Source organism: Danio rerio, chromosome 2, assembly GCF_049306965.1.
Source record: "Danio rerio strain Tuebingen ecotype United States chromosome 2, GRCz12tu, whole genome shotgun sequence".
In the NCBI taxonomy this organism is placed as follows: domain Eukaryota; kingdom Metazoa; phylum Chordata; class Actinopteri; order Cypriniformes; family Danionidae; genus Danio; species Danio rerio.
Genome location: NC_133177.1, coordinates 16,769,128 through 16,794,975, shown reverse-complemented (window position 1 = coordinate 16,794,975; position 25,848 = coordinate 16,769,128). Strand labels below are relative to the sequence as shown.

The 25,848-nt window shown below is 54.4% G+C and overlaps 1 long non-coding RNA gene and 5 other non-coding genes across 6 annotated transcripts; 1 reads left to right on the top strand and 5 right to left on the bottom strand.

The window, feature by feature from the left end:
* Positions 1-3,731: 3,731 nt before the first annotated feature.
* On the bottom strand, positions 3,732-3,922 carry LOC141379362 (U2 spliceosomal RNA). The gene has a single exon (XR_012395914.1). It is a non-coding gene; the product is annotated as a U2 spliceosomal RNA (small nuclear RNA).
* Positions 3,923-8,698: 4,776 nt separating this feature from the next.
* LOC141379235 (uncharacterized) lies at positions 8,699-13,327 on the top strand. Its single transcript, XR_012395685.1, has 2 exons — positions 8,699-13,102; positions 13,167-13,327. It is a non-coding gene; the product is annotated as an uncharacterized lncRNA (long non-coding RNA).
* LOC141379361 (U2 spliceosomal RNA) lies at positions 8,891-9,081 on the bottom strand. The gene has a single exon (XR_012395913.1). It is a non-coding gene; the product is annotated as a U2 spliceosomal RNA (small nuclear RNA).
* A 153-nt stretch (positions 13,328-13,480) lies between the features above and the next one.
* LOC141379360 (U2 spliceosomal RNA) lies at positions 13,481-13,671 on the bottom strand. Its single transcript, XR_012395912.1, has one exon. It is a non-coding gene; the product is annotated as a U2 spliceosomal RNA (small nuclear RNA).
* Positions 13,672-18,639: 4,968 nt separating this feature from the next.
* LOC141379359 (U2 spliceosomal RNA) lies at positions 18,640-18,830 on the bottom strand. The gene has a single exon (XR_012395911.1). It is a non-coding gene; the product is annotated as a U2 spliceosomal RNA (small nuclear RNA).
* Positions 18,831-23,165: 4,335 nt separating this feature from the next.
* LOC141379358 (U2 spliceosomal RNA) lies at positions 23,166-23,356 on the bottom strand. Its single transcript, XR_012395910.1, has one exon. It is a non-coding gene; the product is annotated as a U2 spliceosomal RNA (small nuclear RNA).
* Between the last annotated feature and the right edge of the window lie 2,492 nt (positions 23,357-25,848).

Here is a 25,848-nt window from a genome sequence, read left to right as displayed (position 1 = left end):
GGAATCAGTCACTCTTTCTGGGGCAGCCTCAGCTACTTAAGGGACCCCTGGGAAGGACCTCCAGGGTGATTCTTCCATGCCCACTTGAGCCACCACAGTCAGCGGGGAAGGAGTCACTCTTTCTGGGGCAGCTTCAGCTCTAAAGGGACCCCTGGGTAAGACTTGCGGAGGGTTTCTTGAATGCCAAAACGAGCTGCCAGCAACTGGCAGGAATCAGTCACTCTTTCTGGGGCAGCTTGAGCTCTTGAAGGACCCCAAGAAAAGACCTCCAGGGCATTTCTTCCATGCCCAAAGGAGCTGCCCCAACTAGCAGGAATCAGTCACTCTTTGTGGGGTAGCTTCAGCTACTTAAGGGACCATTGGGAAGGACCTCCAGGGTGATTCTTTCATGCCCACTTGAGCCACCACAATCAGCGGGAATCAGTCACTCTTTTTGGGGCAGCTTCAGCTCTAAAGGGAACCCTGGGAAAGACCTCCAGAGAGTTTCTTGCGTGCCCGAACGAGCTGCCAGCAATTGGCAGGAACCAGCCACTCTTTCCGGGGGCAGCTTCAGCTCTGAAGGGAACCCTGGAAAAAGACTTCCAGGGGGCTTCTTGAACGCCCACGCGAGCTGCCAGCTCCTGGCAGGGATCAGTCACTCTTTCTGGGACAGCTTGAGCTCGTGAAGTAGCCCAAGAAAAGACCTCCAGGGTGTTTCTTCCATGCCCACTTGAGCCACCACAGTCGGCGGGGAATCAGTCACTCTTTCCGGGGGCGGCTTCAGCTCAAAATGGACCCCTGGGAAAGACTTCCAGAGGGTTTCTTGAATGCCCTAACGAGCTGCCAGCAACTGGCAGGAATATGTCACTCTTTCCGGGGCAGCTTGATCTCTTGAAGGAGCCCAAGAGAATACCTCCAGGGCATTTCTTCCATGCCCAAACGAGCTGCCAGCAATTGGCAGGAATCAGTCACTCTTTCCGGGGCAGCTTGAGCTCTTGAAGGACCCCAAGAAAAGACCTCCAGGGCATTTCTTCCATGCCCAAAGGAGCTGCCCCAACTGGCAGGAATCAGTCACTCTTTCTGGGGCAGCCTCAGCTACTTAAGGGACCCCTGGGAAGGACCTCCAGGGTGATTCTTCCATGCCCACTTGAGCCACCACAGTCAGCGGGGAAGGAGTCACTCTTTCTGGGGCAGCTTCAGCTCTAAAGGGACCCCTGGGTAAGACTTGTGGAGGGTTTCTTGAATGCCAAAACGAGCTGCCAGCAACTGGCAGGAATCAGTCACTCTTCCTGGGGCAGCTTGAGCTCTTGAAGGACCCCAAGAACAAGACCTCCAGGGCGTTTCTTCCAAGCCCAAACGAGCTGCCACAATAGGCGGGAATCAGTCACTCTTTCTGGGGCAGCTAGACCTCTGGAAGGGCCCCAAGAACAGACCTCCAGGGCGTTTCTTCCATGCCCAAACGTGCTGCCCCAACTAGCAGGAATCAGTCACCCTGTCTGGGGCAGCTTCAGCTGCCCAAGGGACCATTGGGAAGGACGTCCAGGGTGATTCTTCCATGCCCACTTGAGCCACCACAGTCAGCGGGGAAGGAGTCACTCTTTCTGGGGCAGCTTCAGCTCTAAAGGGACCCCTGGGTAAGACTTGCGGAGGGTTTCTTGAATGCCAAAACGAGCTGCCAGCAACTGGCAGGAATCAGTCACTCTTTCTGGGGCAGCTTGAGCTCTTGAAGGGCCCCAAGAACAAGACCTCCAGGGCGTTTCTTCCATGCCCAATTGAGCTGCCACAATAAGCGGGAGTCAGTCACCCTGTCTGGGGCAGCTTCAGCTCCAAAGGGACCCCTGGGTAAGACTTATGGAGGGTTTCTTGAATGCCAAAACAAGCTGCCAGCAACTGCCACAATAGGCGGGAATCAGTCACTCTTTCTGGGGCAGCTAGACCTCTTGAAGGACCCCAAGAACAAGACCTCCAGGGCGTTTCTTCCAAGCCCAAACGAGCTGCCACAATAGGCGGGAATCAGTCACTCTTTCTGGGGCAGCTAGACCTCTGGAAGGGCCCCAAGAACAGACCTCCAGGGCGTTTCTTCCATGCCCAAACGTGCTGCCCCAACTAGCAGGAATCAGTCACCCTGTCTGGGGCAGCTTCAGCTGCCCAAGGGACCATTGGGAAGGACGTCCAGGGTGATTCTTCCATGCCCACTTGAGCCACCACAGTCAGCGGGGAAGGAGTCACTCTTTCTGGGGCAGCTTCAGCTCTAAAGGGACCCCTGGGTAAGACTTGCGGAGGGTTTCTTGAATGCCAAAACGAGCTGCCAGCAACTGGCAGGAATCAGTCACTCTTTCTGGGGCAGCTTGAGCTCTTGAAGGGCCCCAAGAACAAGACCTCCAGGGCGTTTCTTCCATGCCCAATTGAGCTGCCACAATAAGCGGGAGTCAGTCACCCTGTCTGGGGCAGCTTCAGCTCCAAAGGGACCCCTGGGTAAGACTTATGGAGGGTTTCTTGAATGCCAAAACAAGCTGCCAGCAACTGCCACAATAGGCGGGAATCAGTCACTCTTTCTGGGGCAGCTAGACCTCTTGAAGGACCCCAAGAACAAGACCTCCAGGGCGTTTCTTCCAAGCCCAAACGAGCTGCCACAATAGGCGGGAATCAGTCACTCTTTCTGGGGCAGCTAGACCTCTGGAAGGGCCCCAAGAACAGACCTCCAGGGCGTTTCTTCCAAGCCCAAACGAGATGCCTCCACAAGCGGCAATCAGTCACCCTTTCTGGGGCAGCTTCGGCTACTCAAGGGACCAGTGGGAAGGACTTCCAGGGCGATTCTTCCATGCCCACTTGAGCCACCATAATCAGCAGGAATCGGTCACTCTTTCTGGGGTGTGTTTTAGCTCTCAAAAGCGCCCTGGAAGGACTTCCATGGCCACAATTAGCGGGAAACCATCACCTTTTTTAGGGTCAGACCCAGCTCTTAAGGGACCCTTCCATGGGAAGGACTTCCAGAGCCTTTCTTCCAATCCAGCTTGGCCGGAAATCAGTCACCCTTTCCCGGGGATACGCTTAAGCTCCTAAGGGCCCCCCTTTCCGGAGCGTTTTTCCTTGCCCGCACTGGCCTTGACTCTGGCTGGGTAATCTTCACCCTCTCTGGGGGCAAGCACCTGCCCTGTGGGGGACCCTGGAGGAACACCTGTTCTCCAGCAGTGCCCGGGTAGCCCAAACTTAAGCCCGGGAACATTGACTTGGTTAACCGCAGGTGCCAGCCTTGCGTGCCGCTGGTGCCCCAAAGGGGCATGTACCTCTAGGCGCGGGACGTCCCCACACGTAGGCTGGGAGTTGGGGCCCCGGCCCGGCGCTTTGGACCCTGGGTGAATGCGACAGGAGCGGGGGTTTCATGCTTTGCCATTTTTCAAATCCTCTGCACAGCTCTCTGGACCCACCATCCCCCAGGTCAGACTTGGGTCCTGATTGGGAATTATCCTCTCCACAGCTCTCTGGACCCACCATCCCCCAGGTCAGACTTAGGTCCTGATTGGGAATTTTGGATGGATTTTTTTTATTTATTTTTTTTTCCTCCCTGAGTTGCAATATGTGCATCGTGGCTCATGGACTAGAATAAGAGGATCCTGCCAAGAGGGTTGTTCATGCTCACTGTCTAAACGAGCGCATAAGACAGATACCTAATCGCAAAGAAGCGCAAGTCCCTACATTCAATCTAACGTTATGTTAAATTTCATGCAATCTAGTTCTGCTGTTCACCGCTTAATGAGTGCACCGTTCCCGGAGGTACTGCAATACCAGGTCGATGCGTGGAGTGGGTGGAGCAAGCCCCTAACCCATCTCCCAGCTGCAAAAATCAATTTAATATATAGTGCCCGGGTAGGGCACGTATCAGATATTAAACTGATAAGAACAGATACTACACTTGATCTTAGCCAAAAGGCCGAGAAGCGATACCCACAAACTGTCAGCAGTAGGAGCCGCAATCTACGCCACAAATAATACAATGTCGGCAAGCATAACAGGTACTAATTTTTAACCCTTAAACCTCCAGCACATTTGCTGACAGACAGACAGACATAACATTTTAGGCTTAACTAAGAGCCGTTGGTGACCAAAAACAAACTCCAAGCTTGAATACGGCAAAGAGACGTGACTATGGGCCGCTGGTGCCCAATGAGGGTACTTGAAAAGCCCCTGTTTGAGAGACTTTTCCGACCAAGTCAGTGTAGTTGCCATCCCCCCTTCAGAAGTCCAGACCAGGATTTTGTCTGGGCCGGCCTCGGAGATCAACCTGTCTTCCTTTACCTGCTTGAGCCTTGGGAAAAGACTTCCATGCCCGTATGAGCCACCACAGTCAGCGGGAATCAGTGACTCTTTTTTGGGGCAGCTCCAGCTCTAAAGGAACCCCTGGAAAGGACTTGCATGGCATTTCTTCCATGCCCGCGTGAGCCACCACATCAGTCACTCCTTCTGGGGCAGCTTGAGCTCTTGAAGGAGCCCAAGAAAAGACCTCCAGGGCATTTCTTCCAATCCCAAACGAGCTGCCCCAACTAGCAGGAATCAGTCACTCTTTCTGGGGCAGCCTCAGCTACTTAAGGGACCCCTGGGAAGGACCTCCAGGGTGATTCTTCCATGCCCACTTGAGCCACCACAGTCAGCGGGGAAGGAGTCACTCTTTCTGGGGCAGCTTCAGCTCTAAAGGGACCCCTGGGTAAGACTTGCGGAGGGTTTCTTGAATGCCAAAACGAGCTGCCAGCAACTGGCAGGAATCAGTCACTCTTTCTGGGGCAGCTTGAGCTCTTGAAGGACCCCAAGAAAAGACCTCCAGGGCATTTCTTCCATGCCCAAAGGAGCTGCCCCAACTAGCAGGAATCAGTCACTCTTTGTGGGGTAGCTTCAGCTACTTAAGGGACCATTGGGAAGGACCTCCAGGGTGATTCTTTCATGCCCACTTGAGCCACCACAATCAGCGGGAATCAGTCACTCTTTTTGGGGCAGCTTCAGCTCTAAAGGGAACCCTGGGAAAGACCTCCAGAGAGTTTCTTGCGTGCCCGAACGAGCTGCCAGCAATTGGCAGGAACCAGCCACTCTTTCCGGGGGCAGCTTCAGCTCTGAAGGGAACCCTGGAAAAAGACTTCCAGGGGGCTTCTTGAACGCCCACGCGAGCTGCCAGCTCCTGGCAGGGATCAGTCACTCTTTCTGGGACAGCTTGAGCTCGTGAAGTAGCCCAAGAAAAGACCTCCAGGGTGTTTCTTCCATGCCCACTTGAGCCACCACAGTCGGCGGGGAATCAGTCACTCTTTCCGGGGGCGGCTTCAGCTCAAAATGGACCCCTGGGAAAGACTTCCAGAGGGTTTCTTGAATGCCCTAACGAGCTGCCAGCAACTGGCAGGAATATGTCACTCTTTCCGGGGCAGCTTGATCTCTTGAAGGAGCCCAAGAGAATACCTCCAGGGCATTTCTTCCATGCCCAAACGAGCTGCCAGCAATTGGCAGGAATCAGTCACTCTTTCCGGGGCAGCTTGAGCTCTTGAAGGACCCCAAGAAAAGACCTCCAGGGCATTTCTTCCATGCCCAAAGGAGCTGCCCCAACTGGCAGGAATCAGTCACTCTTTCTGGGGCAGCCTCAGCTACTTAAGGGACCCCTGGGAAGGACCTCCAGGGTGATTCTTCCATGCCCACTTGAGCCACCACAGTCAGCGGGGAAGGAGTCACTCTTTCTGGGGCAGCTTCAGCTCTAAAGGGACCCCTGGGTAAGACTTGTGGAGGGTTTCTTGAATGCCAAAACGAGCTGCCAGCAACTGGCAGGAATCAGTCACTCTTTCTGGGGCAGCTTGAGCTCTTGAAGGACCCCAAGAACAAGACCTCCAGGGCGTTTCTTCCAAGCCCAAACGAGCTGCCACAATAGGCGGGAATCAGTCACTCTTTCTGGGGCAGCTAGACCTCTGGAAGGGCCCCAAGAACAGACCTCCAGGGCGTTTCTTCCATGCCCAAACGTGCTGCCCCAACTAGCAGGAATCAGTCACCCTGTCTGGGGCAGCTTCAGCTGCCCAAGGGACCATTGGGAAGGACGTCCAGGGTGATTCTTCCATGCCCACTTGAGCCACCACAGTCAGCGGGGAAGGAGTCACTCTTTCTGGGGCAGCTTCAGCTCTAAAGGGACCCCTGGGTAAGACTTGCGGAGGGTTTCTTGAATGCCAAAACGAGCTGCCAGCAACTGGCAGGAATCAGTCACTCTTTCTGGGGCAGCTTGAGCTCTTGAAGGGCCCCAAGAACAAGACCTCCAGGGCGTTTCTTCCATGCCCAATTGAGCTGCCACAATAAGCGGGAGTCAGTCACCCTGTCTGGGGCAGCTTCAGCTCCAAAGGGACCCCTGGGTAAGACTTATGGAGGGTTTCTTGAATGCCAAAACAAGCTGCCAGCAACTGCCACAATAGGCGGGAATCAGTCACTCTTTCTGGGGCAGCTAGACCTCTTGAAGGACCCCAAGAACAAGACCTCCAGGGCGTTTCTTCCAAGCCCAAACGAGCTGCCACAATAGGCGGGAATCAGTCACTCTTTCTGGGGCAGCTAGACCTCTGGAAGGGCCCCAAGAACAGACCTCCAGGGCGTTTCTTCCATGCCCAAACGTGCTGCCCCAACTAGCAGGAATCAGTCACCCTGTCTGGGGCAGCTTCAGCTGCCCAAGGGACCATTGGGAAGGACGTCCAGGGTGATTCTTCCATGCCCACTTGAGCCACCACAGTCAGCGGGGAAGGAGTCACTCTTTCTGGGGCAGCTTCAGCTCTAAAGGGACCCCTGGGTAAGACTTGCGGAGGGTTTCTTGAATGCCAAAACGAGCTGCCAGCAACTGGCAGGAATCAGTCACTCTTTCTGGGGCAGCTTGAGCTCTTGAAGGGCCCCAAGAACAAGACCTCCAGGGCGTTTCTTCCATGCCCAATTGAGCTGCCACAATAAGCGGGAGTCAGTCACCCTGTCTGGGGCAGCTTCAGCTCCAAAGGGACCCCTGGGTAAGACTTATGGAGGGTTTCTTGAATGCCAAAACAAGCTGCCAGCAACTGCCACAATAGGCGGGAATCAGTCACTCTTTCTGGGGCAGCTAGACCTCTTGAAGGACCCCAAGAACAAGACCTCCAGGGCGTTTCTTCCAAGCCCAAACGAGCTGCCACAATAGGCGGGAATCAGTCACTCTTTCTGGGGCAGCTAGACCTCTGGAAGGGCCCCAAGAACAGACCTCCAGGGCGTTTCTTCCATGCCCAAACGTGCTGCCCCAACTAGCAGGAATCAGTCACCCTGTCTGGGGCAGCTTCAGCTGCCCAAGGGACCATTGGGAAGGACGTCCAGGGTGATTCTTCCATGCCCACTTGAGCCACCACAGTCAGCGGGGAAGGAGTCACTCTTTCTGGGGCAGCTTCAGCTCTAAAGGGACCCCTGGGTAAGACTTGCGGAGGGTTTCTTGAATGCCAAAACGAGCTGCCAGCAACTGGCAGGAATCAGTCACTCTTTCTGGGGCAGCTTGAGCTCTTGAAGGGCCCCAAGAACAAGACCTCCAGGGCGTTTCTTCCATGCCCAATTGAGCTGCCACAATAAGCGGGAGTCAGTCACCCTGTCTGGGGCAGCTTCAGCTCCAAAGGGACCCCTGGGTAAGACTTATGGAGGGTTTCTTGAATGCCAAAACAAGCTGCCAGCAACTGCCACAATAGGCGGGAATCAGTCACTCTTTCTGGGGCAGCTAGACCTCTTGAAGGACCCCAAGAACAAGACCTCCAGGGCGTTTCTTCCAAGCCCAAACGAGCTGCCACAATAGGCGGGAATCAGTCACTCTTTCTGGGGCAGCTAGACCTCTGGAAGGGCCCCAAGAACAGACCTCCAGGGCGTTTCTTCCAAGCCCAAACGAGATGCCTCCACAAGCGGCAATCAGTCACCCTTTCTGGGGCAGCTTCGGCTACTCAAGGGACCAGTGGGAAGGACTTCCAGGGCGATTCTTCCATGCCCACTTGAGCCACCATAATCAGCAGGAATCGGTCACTCTTTCTGGGGTGTGTTTTAGCTCTCAAAAGCGCCCTGGAAGGACTTCCATGGCCACAATTAGCGGGAAACCATCACCTTTTTTAGGGTCAGACCCAGCTCTTAAGGGACCCTTCCATGGGAAGGACTTCCAGAGCCTTTCTTCCAATCCAGCTTGGCCGGAAATCAGTCACCCTTTCCCGGGGATACGCTTAAGCTCCTAAGGGCCCCCCTTTCCGGAGCGTTTTTCCTTGCCCGCACTGGCCTTGACTCTGGCTGGGTAATCTTCACCCTCTCTGGGGGCAAGCACCTGCCCTGTGGGGGACCCTGGAGGAACACCTGTTCTCCAGCAGTGCCCGGGTAGCCCAAACTTAAGCCCGGGAACATTGACTTGGTTAACCGCAGGTGCCAGCCTTGCGTGCCGCTGGTGCCCCAAAGGGGCATGTACCTCTAGGCGCGGGACGTCCCCACACGTAGGCTGGGAGTTGGGGCCCCGGCCCGGCGCTTTGGACCCTGGGTGAATGCGACAGGAGCGGGGGTTTCATGCTTTGCCATTTTTCAAATCCTCTGCACAGCTCTCTGGACCCACCATCCCCCAGGTCAGACTTGGGTCCTGATTGGGAATTATCCTCTCCACAGCTCTCTGGACCCACCATCCCCCAGGTCAGACTTAGGTCCTGATTGGGAATTTTGGATGGATTTTTTTTATTTATTTTTTTTTCCTCCCTGAGTTGCAATATGTGCATCGTGGCTCATGGACTAGAATAAGAGGATCCTGCCAAGAGGGTTGTTCATGCTCACTGTCTAAACGAGCGCATAAGACAGATACCTAATCGCAAAGAAGCGCAAGTCCCTACATTCAATCTAACGTTATGTTAAATTTCATGCAATCTAGTTCTGCTGTTCACCGCTTAATGAGTGCACCGTTCCCGGAGGTACTGCAATACCAGGTCGATGCGTGGAGTGGGTGGAGCAAGCCCCTAACCCATCTCCCAGCTGCAAAAATCAATTTAATATATAGTGCCCGGGTAGGGCACGTATCAGATATTAAACTGATAAGAACAGATACTACACTTGATCTTAGCCAAAAGGCCGAGAAGCGATACCCACAAACTGTCAGCAGTAGGAGCCGCAATCTACGCCACAAATAATACAATGTCGGCAAGCATAACAGGTACTAATTTTTAACCCTTAAACCTCCAGCACATTTGCTGACAGACAGACAGACATAACATTTTAGGCTTAACTAAGAGCCGTTGGTGACCAAAAACAAACTCCAAGCTTGAATACGGCAAAGAGACGTGACTATGGGCCGCTGGTGCCCAATGAGGGTACTTGAAAAGCCCCTGTTTGAGAGACTTTTCCGACCAAGTCAGTGTAGTTGCCATCCCCCCTTCAGAAGTCCAGACCAGGATTTTGTCTGGGCCGGCCTCGGAGATCAACCTGTCTTCCTTTACCTGCTTGAGCCTTGGGAAAAGACTTCCATGCCCGTATGAGCCACCACAGTCAGCGGGAATCAGTGACTCTTTTTTGGGGCAGCTCCAGCTCTAAAGGAACCCCTGGAAAGGACTTGCATGGCATTTCTTCCATGCCCGCGTGAGCCACCACATCAGTCACTCCTTCTGGGGCAGCTTGAGCTCTTGAAGGAGCCCAAGAAAAGACCTCCAGGGCATTTCTTCCAATCCCAAACGAGCTGCCCCAACTAGCAGGAATCAGTCACTCTTTCTGGGGCAGCCTCAGCTACTTAAGGGACCCCTGGGAAGGACCTCCAGGGTGATTCTTCCATGCCCACTTGAGCCACCACAGTCAGCGGGGAAGGAGTCACTCTTTCTGGGGCAGCTTCAGCTCTAAAGGGACCCCTGGGTAAGACTTGCGGAGGGTTTCTTGAATGCCAAAACGAGCTGCCAGCAACTGGCAGGAATCAGTCACTCTTTCTGGGGCAGCTTGAGCTCTTGAAGGACCCCAAGAAAAGACCTCCAGGGCATTTCTTCCATGCCCAAAGGAGCTGCCCCAACTAGCAGGAATCAGTCACTCTTTGTGGGGTAGCTTCAGCTACTTAAGGGACCATTGGGAAGGACCTCCAGGGTGATTCTTTCATGCCCACTTGAGCCACCACAATCAGCGGGAATCAGTCACTCTTTTTGGGGCAGCTTCAGCTCTAAAGGGAACCCTGGGAAAGACCTCCAGAGAGTTTCTTGCGTGCCCGAACGAGCTGCCAGCAATTGGCAGGAACCAGCCACTCTTTCCGGGGGCAGCTTCAGCTCTGAAGGGAACCCTGGAAAAAGACTTCCAGGGGGCTTCTTGAACGCCCACGCGAGCTGCCAGCTCCTGGCAGGGATCAGTCACTCTTTCTGGGACAGCTTGAGCTCGTGAAGTAGCCCAAGAAAAGACCTCCAGGGTGTTTCTTCCATGCCCACTTGAGCCACCACAGTCGGCGGGGAATCAGTCACTCTTTCCGGGGGCGGCTTCAGCTCAAAATGGACCCCTGGGAAAGACTTCCAGAGGGTTTCTTGAATGCCCTAACGAGCTGCCAGCAACTGGCAGGAATATGTCACTCTTTCCGGGGCAGCTTGATCTCTTGAAGGAGCCCAAGAGAATACCTCCAGGGCATTTCTTCCATGCCCAAACGAGCTGCCAGCAATTGGCAGGAATCAGTCACTCTTTCCGGGGCAGCTTGAGCTCTTGAAGGACCCCAAGAAAAGACCTCCAGGGCATTTCTTCCATGCCCAAAGGAGCTGCCCCAACTGGCAGGAATCAGTCACTCTTTCTGGGGCAGCCTCAGCTACTTAAGGGACCCCTGGGAAGGACCTCCAGGGTGATTCTTCCATGCCCACTTGAGCCACCACAGTCAGCGGGGAAGGAGTCACTCTTTCTGGGGCAGCTTCAGCTCTAAAGGGACCCCTGGGTAAGACTTGTGGAGGGTTTCTTGAATGCCAAAACGAGCTGCCAGCAACTGGCAGGAATCAGTCACTCTTTCTGGGGCAGCTTGAGCTCTTGAAGGACCCCAAGAACAAGACCTCCAGGGCGTTTCTTCCAAGCCCAAACGAGCTGCCACAATAGGCGGGAATCAGTCACTCTTTCTGGGGCAGCTAGACCTCTGGAAGGGCCCCAAGAACAGACCTCCAGGGCGTTTCTTCCATGCCCAAACGTGCTGCCCCAACTAGCAGGAATCAGTCACCCTGTCTGGGGCAGCTTCAGCTGCCCAAGGGACCATTGGGAAGGACGTCCAGGGTGATTCTTCCATGCCCACTTGAGCCACCACAGTCAGCGGGGAAGGAGTCACTCTTTCTGGGGCAGCTTCAGCTCTAAAGGGACCCCTGGGTAAGACTTGCGGAGGGTTTCTTGAATGCCAAAACGAGCTGCCAGCAACTGGCAGGAATCAGTCACTCTTTCTGGGGCAGCTTGAGCTCTTGAAGGGCCCCAAGAACAAGACCTCCAGGGCGTTTCTTCCATGCCCAATTGAGCTGCCACAATAAGCGGGAGTCAGTCACCCTGTCTGGGGCAGCTTCAGCTCCAAAGGGACCCCTGGGTAAGACTTATGGAGGGTTTCTTGAATGCCAAAACAAGCTGCCAGCAACTGCCACAATAGGCGGGAATCAGTCACTCTTTCTGGGGCAGCTAGACCTCTTGAAGGACCCCAAGAACAAGACCTCCAGGGCGTTTCTTCCAAGCCCAAACGAGCTGCCACAATAGGCGGGAATCAGTCACTCTTTCTGGGGCAGCTAGACCTCTGGAAGGGCCCCAAGAACAGACCTCCAGGGCGTTTCTTCCATGCCCAAACGTGCTGCCCCAACTAGCAGGAATCAGTCACCCTGTCTGGGGCAGCTTCAGCTGCCCAAGGGACCATTGGGAAGGACGTCCAGGGTGATTCTTCCATGCCCACTTGAGCCACCACAGTCAGCGGGGAAGGAGTCACTCTTTCTGGGGCAGCTTCAGCTCTAAAGGGACCCCTGGGTAAGACTTGCGGAGGGTTTCTTGAATGCCAAAACGAGCTGCCAGCAACTGGCAGGAATCAGTCACTCTTTCTGGGGCAGCTTGAGCTCTTGAAGGGCCCCAAGAACAAGACCTCCAGGGCGTTTCTTCCATGCCCAATTGAGCTGCCACAATAAGCGGGAGTCAGTCACCCTGTCTGGGGCAGCTTCAGCTCCAAAGGGACCCCTGGGTAAGACTTATGGAGGGTTTCTTGAATGCCAAAACAAGCTGCCAGCAACTGCCACAATAGGCGGGAATCAGTCACTCTTTCTGGGGCAGCTAGACCTCTTGAAGGACCCCAAGAACAAGACCTCCAGGGCGTTTCTTCCAAGCCCAAACGAGCTGCCACAATAGGCGGGAATCAGTCACTCTTTCTGGGGCAGCTAGACCTCTGGAAGGGCCCCAAGAACAGACCTCCAGGGCGTTTCTTCCAAGCCCAAACGAGATGCCTCCACAAGCGGCAATCAGTCACCCTTTCTGGGGCAGCTTCGGCTACTCAAGGGACCAGTGGGAAGGACTTCCAGGGCGATTCTTCCATGCCCACTTGAGCCACCATAATCAGCAGGAATCGGTCACTCTTTCTGGGGTGTGTTTTAGCTCTCAAAAGCGCCCTGGAAGGACTTCCATGGCCACAATTAGCGGGAAACCATCACCTTTTTTAGGGTCAGACCCAGCTCTTAAGGGACCCTTCCATGGGAAGGACTTCCAGAGCCTTTCTTCCAATCCAGCTTGGCCGGAAATCAGTCACCCTTTCCCGGGGATACGCTTAAGCTCCTAAGGGCCCCCCTTTCCGGAGCGTTTTTCCTTGCCCGCACTGGCCTTGACTCTGGCTGGGTAATCTTCACCCTCTCTGGGGGCAAGCACCTGCCCTGTGGGGGACCCTGGAGGAACACCTGTTCTCCAGCAGTGCCCGGGTAGCCCAAACTTAAGCCCGGGAACATTGACTTGGTTAACCGCAGGTGCCAGCCTTGCGTGCCGCTGGTGCCCCAAAGGGGCATGTACCTCTAGGCGCGGGACGTCCCCACACGTAGGCTGGGAGTTGGGGCCCCGGCCCGGCGCTTTGGACCCTGGGTGAATGCGACAGGAGCGGGGGTTTCATGCTTTGCCATTTTTCAAATCCTCTGCACAGCTCTCTGGACCCACCATCCCCCAGGTCAGACTTAGGTCCTGATTGGGAATTATCCTCTCCACAGCTCTCTGGACCCACCATCCCCCAGGTCAGACTTGGGTCCTGATTGGGAATTATCCTCTCCACAGCTCTCTGGACCCACCATCCCCCAGGTCAGACTTAGGTCCTGATTGGGAATTTTGGATGGATTTTTTTTATTTATTTTTTTTTCCTCCCTGAGTTGCAATATGTGCATCGTGGCTCATGGACTAGAATAAGAGGATCCTGCCAAGAGGGTTGTTCATGCTCACTGTCTAAACGAGCGCATAAGACAGATACCTAATCGCAAAGAAGCGCAAGTCCCTACATTCAATCTAACGTTATGTTAAATTTCATGCAATCTAGTTCTGCTGTTCACCGCTTAATGAGTGCACCGTTCCCGGAGGTACTGCAATACCAGGTCGATGCGTGGAGTGGGTGGAGCAAGCCCCTAACCCATCTCCCAGCTGCAAAAATCAATTTAATATATAGTGCCCGGGTAGGGCACGTATCAGATATTAAACTGATAAGAACAGATACTACACTTGATCTTAGCCAAAAGGCCGAGAAGCGATACCCACAAACTGTCAGCAGTAGGAGCCGCAATCTACGCCACAAATAATACAATGTCGGCAAGCATAACAGGTACTAATTTTTAACCCTTAAACCTCCAGCACATTTGCTGACAGACAGACAGACATAACATTTTAGGCTTAACTAAGAGCCGTTGGTGACCAAAAACAAACTCCAAGCTTGAATACGGCAAAGAGACGTGACTATGGGCCGCTGGTGCCCAATGAGGGTACTTGAAAAGCCCCTGTTTGAGAGACTTTTCCGACCAAGTCAGTGTAGTTGCCATCCCCCCTTCAGAAGTCCAGACCAGGATTTTGTCTGGGCCGGCCTCGGAGATCAACCTGTCTTCCTTTACCTGCTTGAGCCTTGGGAAAAGACTTCCATGCCCGTATGAGCCACCACAGTCAGCGGGAATCAGTGACTCTTTTTTGGGGCAGCTCCAGCTCTAAAGGAACCCCTGGAAAGGACTTGCATGGCATTTCTTCCATGCCCGCGTGAGCCACCACATCAGTCACTCCTTCTGGGGCAGCTTGAGCTCTTGAAGGAGCCCAAGAAAAGACCTCCAGGGCATTTCTTCCAATCCCAAACGAGCTGCCCCAACTAGCAGGAATCAGTCACTCTTTCTGGGGCAGCCTCAGCTACTTAAGGGACCCCTGGGAAGGACCTCCAGGGTGATTCTTCCATGCCCACTTGAGCCACCACAGTCAGCGGGGAAGGAGTCACTCTTTCTGGGGCAGCTTCAGCTCTAAAGGGACCCCTGGGTAAGACTTGCGGAGGGTTTCTTGAATGCCAAAACGAGCTGCCAGCAACTGGCAGGAATCAGTCACTCTTTCTGGGGCAGCTTGAGCTCTTGAAGGACCCCAAGAAAAGACCTCCAGGGCATTTCTTCCATGCCCAAAGGAGCTGCCCCAACTAGCAGGAATCAGTCACTCTTTGTGGGGTAGCTTCAGCTACTTAAGGGACCATTGGGAAGGACCTCCAGGGTGATTCTTTCATGCCCACTTGAGCCACCACAATCAGCGGGAATCAGTCACTCTTTTTGGGGCAGCTTCAGCTCTAAAGGGAACCCTGGGAAAGACCTCCAGAGAGTTTCTTGCGTGCCCGAACGAGCTGCCAGCAATTGGCAGGAACCAGCCACTCTTTCCGGGGGCAGCTTCAGCTCTGAAGGGAACCCTGGAAAAAGACTTCCAGGGGGCTTCTTGAACGCCCACGCGAGCTGCCAGCTCCTGGCAGGGATCAGTCACTCTTTCTGGGACAGCTTGAGCTCGTGAAGTAGCCCAAGAAAAGACCTCCAGGGTGTTTCTTCCATGCCCACTTGAGCCACCACAGTCGGCGGGGAATCAGTCACTCTTTCCGGGGGCGGCTTCAGCTCAAAATGGACCCCTGGGAAAGACTTCCAGAGGGTTTCTTGAATGCCCTAACGAGCTGCCAGCAACTGGCAGGAATATGTCACTCTTTCCGGGGCAGCTTGATCTCTTGAAGGAGCCCAAGAGAATACCTCCAGGGCATTTCTTCCATGCCCAAACGAGCTGCCAGCAATTGGCAGGAATCAGTCACTCTTTCCGGGGCAGCTTGAGCTCTTGAAGGACCCCAAGAAAAGACCTCCAGGGCATTTCTTCCATGCCCAAAGGAGCTGCCCCAACTGGCAGGAATCAGTCACTCTTTCTGGGGCAGCCTCAGCTACTTAAGGGACCCCTGGGAAGGACCTCCAGGGTGATTCTTCCATGCCCACTTGAGCCACCACAGTCAGCGGGGAAGGAGTCACTCTTTCTGGGGCAGCTTCAGCTCTAAAGGGACCCCTGGGTAAGACTTGTGGAGGGTTTCTTGAATGCCAAAACGAGCTGCCAGCAACTGGCAGGAATCAGTCACTCTTTCTGGGGCAGCTTGAGCTCTTGAAGGACCCCAAGAACAAGACCTCCAGGGCGTTTCTTCCAAGCCCAAACGAGCTGCCACAATAGGCGGGAATCAGTCACTCTTTCTGGGGCAGCTAGACCTCTGGAAGGGCCCCAAGAACAGACCTCCAGGGCGTTTCTTCCATGCCCAAACGTGCTGCCCCAACTAGCAGGAATCAGTCACCCTGTCTGGGGCAGCTTCAGCTGCCCAAGGGACCATTGGGAAGGACGTCCAGGGTGATTCTTCCATGCCCACTTGAGCCACCACAGTCAGCGGGGAAGGAGTCACTCTTTCTGGGGCAGCTTCAGCTCTAAAGGGACCCCTGGGTAAGACTTGCGGAGGGTTTCTTGAATGCCAAAACGAGCTGCCAGCAACTGGCAGGAATCAGTCACTCTTTCTGGGGCAGCTTGAGCTCTTGAAGGGCCCCAAGAACAAGACCTCCAGGGCGTTTCTTCCATGCCCAATTGAGCTGCCACAATAAGCGGGAGTCAGTCACCCTGTCTGGGGCAGCTTCAGCTCCAAAGGGACCCCTGGGTAAGACTTATGGAGGGTTTCTTGAATGCCAAAACAAGCTGCCAGCAACTGCCACAATAGGCGGGAATCAGTCACTCTTTCTGGGGCAGCTAGACCTCTTGAAGGACCCCAAGAACAAGACCTCCAGGGCGTTTCTTCCAAGCCCAAACGAGCTGCCACAATAGGCGGGAATCAGTCACTCTTTCTGGGGCAGCTAGACCTCTGGAAGGGCCCCAAGAACAGACCTCCAGGGCGTTTCTTCCATGCCCAAACGTGCTGCCCCAACTAGCAGGAATCAGTCACCCTGTCTGGGGCAGCTTCAGCTGCCCAAGGGACCATTGGGAAGGACGTCCAGGGTGATTCTTCCATGCCCACTTGAGCCACCACAGTCAGCGGGGAAGGAGTCACTCTTTCTGGGGCAGCTTCAGCTCTAAAGGGACCCCTGGGTAAGACTTGCGGAGGGTTTCTTGAATGCCAAAACGAGCTGCCAGCAACTGGCAGGAATCAGTCACTCTTTCTGGGGCAGCTTGAGCTCTTGAAGGGCCCCAAGAACAAGACCTCCAGGGCGTTTCTTCCATGCCCAATTGAGCTGCCACAATAAGCGGGAGTCAGTCACCCTGTCTGGGGCAGCTTCAGCTCCAAAGGGACCCCTGGGTAAGACTTATGGAGGGTTTCTTGAATGCCAAAACAAGCTGCCAGCAACTGCCACAATAGGCGGGAATCAGTCACTCTTTCTGGGGCAGCTAGACCTCTTGAAGGACCCCAAGAACAAGACCTCCAGGGCGTTTCTTCCAAGCCCAAACGAGCTGCCACAATAGGCGGGAATCAGTCACTCTTTCTGGGGCAGCTAGACCTCTGGAAGGGCCCCAAGAACAGACCTCCAGGGCGTTTCTTCCATGCCCAAACGTGCTGCCCCAACTAGCAGGAATCAGTCACCCTGTCTGGGGCAGCTTCAGCTGCCCAAGGGACCATTGGGAAGGACGTCCAGGGTGATTCTTCCATGCCCACTTGAGCCACCACAGTCAGCGGGGAAGGAGTCACTCTTTCTGGGGCAGCTTCAGCTCTAAAGGGACCCCTGGGTAAGACTTGCGGAGGGTTTCTTGAATGCCAAAACGAGCTGCCAGCAACTGGCAGGAATCAGTCACTCTTTCTGGGGCAGCTTGAGCTCTTGAAGGGCCCCAAGAACAAGACCTCCAGGGCGTTTCTTCCATGCCCAATTGAGCTGCCACAATAAGCGGGAGTCAGTCACCCTGTCTGGGGCAGCTTCAGCTCCAAAGGGACCCCTGGGTAAGACTTATGGAGGGTTTCTTGAATGCCAAAACAAGCTGCCAGCAACTGCCACAATAGGCGGGAATCAGTCACTCTTTCTGGGGCAGCTAGACCTCTTGAAGGACCCCAAGAACAAGACCTCCAGGGCGTTTCTTCCAAGCCCAAACGAGCTGCCACAATAGGCGGGAATCAGTCACTCTTTCTGGGGCAGCTAGACCTCTGGAAGGGCCCCAAGAACAGACCTCCAGGGCGTTTCTTCCAAGCCCAAACGAGATGCCTCCACAAGCGGCAATCAGTCACCCTTTCTGGGGCAGCTTCGGCTACTCAAGGGACCAGTGGGAAGGACTTCCAGGGCGATTCTTCCATGCCCACTTGAGCCACCATAATCAGCAGGAATCGGTCACTCTTTCTGGGGTGTGTTTTAGCTCTCAAAAGCGCCCTGGAAGGACTTCCATGGCCACAATTAGCGGGAAACCATCACCTTTTTTAGGGTCAGACCCAGCTCTTAAGGGACCCTTCCATGGGAAGGACTTCCAGAGCCTTTCTTCCAATCCAGCTTGGCCGGAAATCAGTCACCCTTTCCCGGGGATACGCTTAAGCTCCTAAGGGCCCCCCTTTCCGGAGCGTTTTTCCTTGCCCGCACTGGCCTTGACTCTGGCTGGGTAATCTTCACCCTCTCTGGGGGCAAGCACCTGCCCTGTGGGGGACCCTGGAGGAACACCTGTTCTCCAGCAGTGCCCGGGTAGCCCAAACTTAAGCCCGGGAACATTGACTTGGTTAACCGCAGGTGCCAGCCTTGCGTGCCGCTGGTGCCCCAAAGGGGCATGTACCTCTAGGCGCGGGACGTCCCCACACGTAGGCTGGGAGTTGGGGCCCCGGCCCGGCGCTTTGGACCCTGGGTGAATGCGACAGGAGCGGGGGTTTCATGCTTTGCCATTTTTCAAATCCTCTGCACAGCTCTCTGGACCCACCATCCCCCAGGTCAGACTTGGGTCCTGATTGGGAATTATCCTCTCCACAGCTCTCTGGACCCACCATCCCCCAGGTCAGACTTAGGTCCTGATTGGGAATTTTGGATGGATTTTTTTTATTTATTTTTTTTTCCTCCCTGAGTTGCAATATGTGCATCGTGGCTCATGGACTAGAATAAGAGGATCCTGCCAAGAGGGTTGTTCATGCTCACTGTCTAAACGAGCGCATAAGACAGATACCTAATCGCAAAGAAGCGCAAGTCCCTACATTCAATCTAACGTTATGTTAAATTTCATGCAATCTAGTTCTGCTGTTCACCGCTTAATGAGTGCACCGTTCCCGGAGGTACTGCAATACCAGGTCGATGCGTGGAGTGGGTGGAGCAAGCCCCTAACCCATCTCCCAGCTGCAAAAATCAATTTAATATATAGTGCCCGGGTAGGGCACGTATCAGATATTAAACTGATAAGAACAGATACTACACTTGATCTTAGCCAAAAGGCCGAGAAGCGATACCCACAAACTGTCAGCAGTAGGAGCCGCAATCTACGCCACAAATAATACAATGTCGGCAAGCATAACAGGTACTAATTTTTAACCCTTAAACCTCCAGCACATTTGCTGACAGACAGACAGACATAACATTTTAGGCTTAACTAAGAGCCGTTGGTGACCAAAAACAAACTCCAAGCTTGAATACGGCAAAGAGACGTGACTATGGGCCGCTGGTGCCCAATGAGGGTACTTGAAAAGCCCCTGTTTGAGAGACTTTTCCGACCAAGTCAGTGTAGTTGCCATCCCCCCTTCAGAAGTCCAGACCAGGATTTTGTCTGGGCCGGCCTCGGAGATCAACCTGTCTTCCTTTACCTGCTTGAGCCTTGGGAAAAGACTTCCATGCCCGTATGAGCCACCACAGTCAGCGGGAATCAGTGACTCTTTTTTGGGGCAGCTCCAGCTCTAAAGGAACCCCTGGAAAGGACTTGCATGGCATTTCTTCCATGCCCGCGTGAGCCACCACATCAGTCACTCCTTCTGGGGCAGCTTGAGCTCTTGAAGGAGCCCAAGAAAAGACCTCCAGGGCATTTCTTCCAATCCCAAACGAGCTGCCCCAACTAGCAGGAATCAGTCACTCTTTCTGGGGCAGCCTCAGCTACTTAAGGGACCCCTGGGAAGGACCTCCAGGGTGATTCTTCCATGCCCACTTGAGCCACCACAGTCAGCGGGGAAGGAGTCACTCTTTCTGGGGCAGCTTCAGCTCTAAAGGGACCCCTGGGTAAGACTTGCGGAGGGTTTCTTGAATGCCAAAACGAGCTGCCAGCAACTGGCAGGAATCAGTCACTCTTTCTGGGGCAGCTTGAGCTCTTGAAGGACCCCAAGAAAAGACCTCCAGGGCATTTCTTCCATGCCCAAAGGAGCTGCCCCAACTAGCAGGAATCAGTCACTCTTTGTGGGGTAGCTTCAGCTACTTAAGGGACCATTGGGAAGGACCTCCAGGGTGATTCTTTCATGCCCACTTGAGCCACCACAATCAGCGGGAATCAGTCACTCTTTTTGGGGCAGCTTCAGCTCTAAAGGGAACCCTGGGAAAGACCTCCAGAGAGTTTCTTGCGTGCCCGAACGAGCTGCCAGCAATTGGCAGGAACCAGCCACTCTTTCCGGGGGCAGCTTCAGCTCTGAAGGGAACCCTGGAAAAAGACTTCCAGGGGGCTTCTTGAACGCCCACGCGAGCTGCCAGCTCCTGGCAGGGATCAGTCACTCTTTCTGGGACAGCTTGAGCTCGTGAAGTAGCCCAAGAAAAGACCTCCAGGGTGTTTCTTCCATGCCCACTTGAGCCACCACAGTCGGCGGGGAATCAGTCACTCTTTCCGGGGGCGGCTTCAGCTCAAAATGGACCCCTGGGAAAGACTTCCAGAGGGTTTCTTGAATGCCCTAACGAGCTGCCAGCAACTGGCAGGAATATGTCACTCTTTCCGGGGCAGCTTGATCTCTTGAAGGAGCCCAAGAGAATACCTCCAGGGCATTTCTTCCATGCCCAAACGAGCTGCCAGCAATTGGCAGGAATCAGTCACTCTTTCCGGGGCAGCTTGAGCTCTTGAAGGACCCCAAGAAAAGACCTCCAGGGCATTTCTTCCATGCCCAAAGGAGCTGCCCCAACTGGCAGGAATCAGTCACTCTTTCTGGGGCAGCCTCAGCTACTTAAGGGACCCCTGGGAAGGACCTCCAGGGTGATTCTTCCATGCCCACTTGAGCCACCACAGTCAGCGGGGAAGGAGTCACTCTTTCTGGGGCAGCTTCAGCTCTAAAGGGACCCCTGGGTAAGACTTGTGGAGGGTTTCTTGAATGCCAAAACGAGCTGCCAGCAACTGGCAGGAATCAGTCACTCTTCCTGGGGCAGCTTGAGCTCTTGAAGGACCCCAAGAACAAGACCTCCAGGGCGTTTCTTCCAAGCCCAAACGAGCTGCCACAATAGGCGGGAATCAGTCACTCTTTCTGGGGCAGCTAGACCTCTGGAAGGGCCCCAAGAACAGACCTCCAGGGCGTTTCTTCCATGCCCAAACGTGCTGCCCCAACTAGCAGGAATCAGTCACCCTGTCTGGGGCAGCTTCAGCTGCCCAAGGGACCATTGGGAAGGACGTCCAGGGTGATTCTTCCATGCCCACTTGAGCCACCACAGTCAGCGGGGAAGGAGTCACTCTTTCTGGGGCAGCTTCAGCTCTAAAGGGACCCCTGGGTAAGACTTGCGGAGGGTTTCTTGAATGCCAAAACGAGCTGCCAGCAACTGGCAGGAATCAGTCACTCTTTCTGGGGCAGCTTGAGCTCTTGAAGGGCCCCAAGAACAAGACCTCCAGGGCGTTTCTTCCATGCCCAATTGAGCTGCCACAATAAGCGGGAGTCAGTCACCCTGTCTGGGGCAGCTTCAGCTCCAAAGGGACCCCTGGGTAAGACTTATGGAGGGTTTCTTGAATGCCAAAACAAGCTGCCAGCAACTGCCACAATAGGCGGGAATCAGTCACTCTTTCTGGGGCAGCTAGACCTCTTGAAGGACCCCAAGAACAAGACCTCCAGGGCGTTTCTTCCAAGCCCAAACGAGCTGCCACAATAGGCGGGAATCAGTCACTCTTTCTGGGGCAGCTAGACCTCTGGAAGGGCCCCAAGAACAGACCTCCAGGGCGTTTCTTCCATGCCCAAACGTGCTGCCCCAACTAGCAGGAATCAGTCACCCTGTCTGGGGCAGCTTCAGCTGCCCAAGGGACCATTGGGAAGGACGTCCAGGGTGATTCTTCCATGCCCACTTGAGCCACCACAGTCAGCGGGGAAGGAGTCACTCTTTCTGGGGCAGCTTCAGCTCTAAAGGGACCCCTGGGTAAGACTTGCGGAGGGTTTCTTGAATGCCAAAACGAGCTGCCAGCAACTGGCAGGAATCAGTCACTCTTTCTGGGGCAGCTTGAGCTCTTGAAGGGCCCCAAGAACAAGACCTCCAGGGCGTTTCTTCCATGCCCAATTGAGCTGCCACAATAAGCGGGAGTCAGTCACCCTGTCTGGGGCAGCTTCAGCTCCAAAGGGACCCCTGGGTAAGACTTATGGAGGGTTTCTTGAATGCCAAAACAAGCTGCCAGCAACTGCCACAATAGGCGGGAATCAGTCACTCTTTCTGGGGCAGCTAGACCTCTTGAAGGACCCCAAGAACAAGACCTCCAGGGCGTTTCTTCCAAGCCCAAACGAGCTGCCACAATAGGCGGGAATCAGTCACTCTTTCTGGGGCAGCTAGACCTCTGGAAGGGCCCCAAGAACAGACCTCCAGGGCGTTTCTTCCAAGCCCAAACGAGATGCCTCCACAAGCGGCAATCAGTCACCCTTTCTGGGGCAGCTTCGGCTACTCAAGGGACCAGTGGGAAGGACTTCCAGGGCGATTCTTCCATGCCCACTTGAGCCACCATAATCAGCAGGAATCGGTCACTCTTTCTGGGGTGTGTTTTAGCTCTCAAAAGCGCCCTGGAAGGACTTCCATGGCCACAATTAGCGGGAAACCATCACCTTTTTTAGGGTCAGACCCAGCTCTTAAGGGACCCTTCCATGGGAAGGACTTCCAGAGCCTTTCTTCCAATCCAGCTTGGCCGGAAATCAGTCACCCTTTCCCGGGGATACGCTTAAGCTCCTAAGGGCCCCCCTTTCCGGAGCGTTTTTCCTTGCCCGCACTGGCCTTGACTCTGGCTGGGTAATCTTCACCCTCTCTGGGGGCAAGCACCTGCCCTGTGGGGGACCCTGGAGGAACACCTGTTCTCCAGCAGTGCCCGGGTAGCCCAAACTTAAGCCCGGGAACATTGACTTGGTTAACCGCAGGTGCCAGCCTTGCGTGCCGCTGGTGCCCCAAAGGGGCATGTACCTCTAGGCGCGGGACGTCCCCACACGTAGGCTGGGAGTTGGGGCCCCGGCCCGGCGCTTTGGACCCTGGGTGAATGCGACAGGAGCGGGGGTTTCATGCTTTGCCATTTTTCAAATCCTCTGCACAGCTCTCTGGACCCACCATCCCCCAGGTCAGACTTGGGTCCTGATTGGGAATTATCCTCTCCACAGCTCTCTGGACCCACCATCCCCCAGGTCAGACTTAGGTCCTGATTGGGAATTTTGGATGGATTTTTTTTATTTATTTTTTTTTCCTCCCTGAGTTGCAATATGTGCATCGTGGCTCATGGACTAGAATAAGAGGATCCTGCCAAGAGGGTTGTTCATGCTCACTGTCTAAACGAGCGCATAAGACAGATACCTAATCGCAAAGAAGCGCAAGTCCCTACATTCAATCTAACGTTATGTTAAATTTCATGCAATCTAGTTCTGCTGTTCACCGCTTAATGAGTGCACCGTTCCCGGAGGTACTGCAATACCAGGTCGATGCGTGGAGTGGGTGGAGCAAGCCCCTAACCCATCTCCCAGCTGCAAAAATCAATTTAATATATAGTGCCCGGGTAGGGCACGTATCAGATATTAAACTGATAAGAACAGATACTACACTTGATCTTAGCCAAAAGGCCGAGAAGCGATACCCACAAACTGTCAGCAGTAGGAGCCGCAATCTACGCCACAAATAATACAATGTCGGCAAGCATAACAGGTACTAATTTTTAACCCTTAAACCTCCAGCACATTTGCTGACAGACAGACAGACATAACATTTTAGGCTTAACTAAGAGCCGTTGGTGACCAAAAACAAACTCCAAGCTTGAATACGGCAAAGAGACGTGACTATGGGCCGCTGGTGCCCAATGAGGGTACTTGAAAAGCCCCTGTTTGAGAGACTTTTCCGACCAAGTCAGTGTAGTTGCCATCCCCCCTTCAGAAGTCCAGACCAGGATTTTGTCTGGGCCGGCCTCGGAGATCAACCTGTCTTCCTTTACCTGCTTGAGCCTTGGGAAAAGACTTCCATGCCCGTATGAGCCACCACAGTCAGCGGGAATCAGTGACTCTTTTTTGGGGCAGCTCCAGCTCTAAAGGAACCCCTGGAAAGGACTTGCATGGCATTTCTTCCATGCCCGCGTGAGCCACCACATCAGTCACTCCTTCTGGGGCAGCTTGAGCTCTTGAAGGAGCCCAAGAAAAGACCTCCAGGGCATTTCTTCCAATCCCAAACGAGCTGCCCCAACTAGCAGGAATCAGTCACTCTTTCTGGGGCAGCCTCAGCTACTTAAGGGACCCCTGGGAAGGACCTCCAGGGTGATTCTTCCATGCCCACTTGAGCCACCACAGTCAGCGGGGAAGGAGTCACTCTTTCTGGGGCAGCTTCAGCTCTAAAGGGACCCCTGGGTAAGACTTGCGGAGGGTTTCTTGAATGCCAAAACGAGCTGCCAGCAACTGGCAGGAATCAGTCACTCTTTCTGGGGCAGCTTGAGCTCTTGAAGGACCCCAAGAAAAGACCTCCAGGGCATTTCTTCCATGCCCAAAGGAGCTGCCCCAACTAGCAGGAATCAGTCACTCTTTGTGGGGTAGCTTCAGCTACTTAAGGGACCATTGGGAAGGACCTCCAGGGTGATTCTTTCATGCCCACTTGAGCCACCACAATCAGCGGGAATCAGTCACTCTTTTTGGGGCAGCTTCAGCTCTAAAGGGAACCCTGGGAAAGACCTCCAGAGAGTTTCTTGCGTGCCCGAACGAGCTGCCAGCAATTGGCAGGAACCAGCCACTCTTTCCGGGGGCAGCTTCAGCTCTGAAGGGAACCCTGGAAAAAGACTTCCAGGGGGCTTCTTGAACGCCCACGCGAGCTGCCAGCTCCTGGCAGGGATCAGTCACTCTTTCTGGGACAGCTTGAGCTCGTGAAGTAGCCCAAGAAAAGACCTCCAGGGTGTTTCTTCCATGCCCACTTGAGCCACCACAGTCGGCGGGGAATCAGTCACTCTTTCCGGGGGCGGCTTCAGCTCAAAATGGACCCCTGGGAAAGACTTCCAGAGGGTTTCTTGAATGCCCTAACGAGCTGCCAGCAACTGGCAGGAATATGTCACTCTTTCCGGGGCAGCTTGATCTCTTGAAGGAGCCCAAGAGAATACCTCCAGGGCATTTCTTCCATGCCCAAACGAGCTGCCAGCAATTGGCAGGAATCAGTCACTCTTTCCGGGGCAGCTTGAGCTCTTGAAGGACCCCAAGAAAAGACCTCCAGGGCATTTCTTCCATGCCCAAAGGAGCTGCCCCAACTGGCAGGAATCAGTCACTCTTTCTGGGGCAGCCTCAGCTACTTAAGGGACCCCTGGGAAGGACCTCCAGGGTGATTCTTCCATGCCCACTTGAGCCACCACAGTCAGCGGGGAAGGAGTCACTCTTTCTGGGGCAGCTTCAGCTCTAAAGGGACCCCTGGGTAAGACTTGTGGAGGGTTTCTTGAATGCCAAAACGAGCTGCCAGCAACTGGCAGGAATCAGTCACTCTTTCTGGGGCAGCTTGAGCTCTTGAAGGACCCCAAGAACAAGACCTCCAGGGCGTTTCTTCCAAGCCCAAACGAGCTGCCACAATAGGCGGGAATCAGTCACTCTTTCTGGGGCAGCTAGACCTCTGGAAGGGCCCCAAGAACAGACCTCCAGGGCGTTTCTTCCATGCCCAAACGTGCTGCCCCAACTAGCAGGAATCAGTCACCCTGTCTGGGGCAGCTTCAGCTGCCCAAGGGACCATTGGGAAGGACGTCCAGGGTGATTCTTCCATGCCCACTTGAGCCACCACAGTCAGCGGGGAAGGAGTCACTCTTTCTGGGGCAGCTTCAGCTCTAAAGGGACCCCTGGGTAAGACTTGCGGAGGGTTTCTTGAATGCCAAAACGAGCTGCCAGCAACTGGCAGGAATCAGTCACTCTTTCTGGGGCAGCTTGAGCTCTTGAAGGGCCCCAAGAACAAGACCTCCAGGGCGTTTCTTCCATGCCCAATTGAGCTGCCACAATAAGCGGGAGTCAGTCACCCTGTCTGGGGCAGCTTCAGCTCCAAAGGGACCCCTGGGTAAGACTTATGGAGGGTTTCTTGAATGCCAAAACAAGCTGCCAGCAACTGCCACAATAGGCGGGAA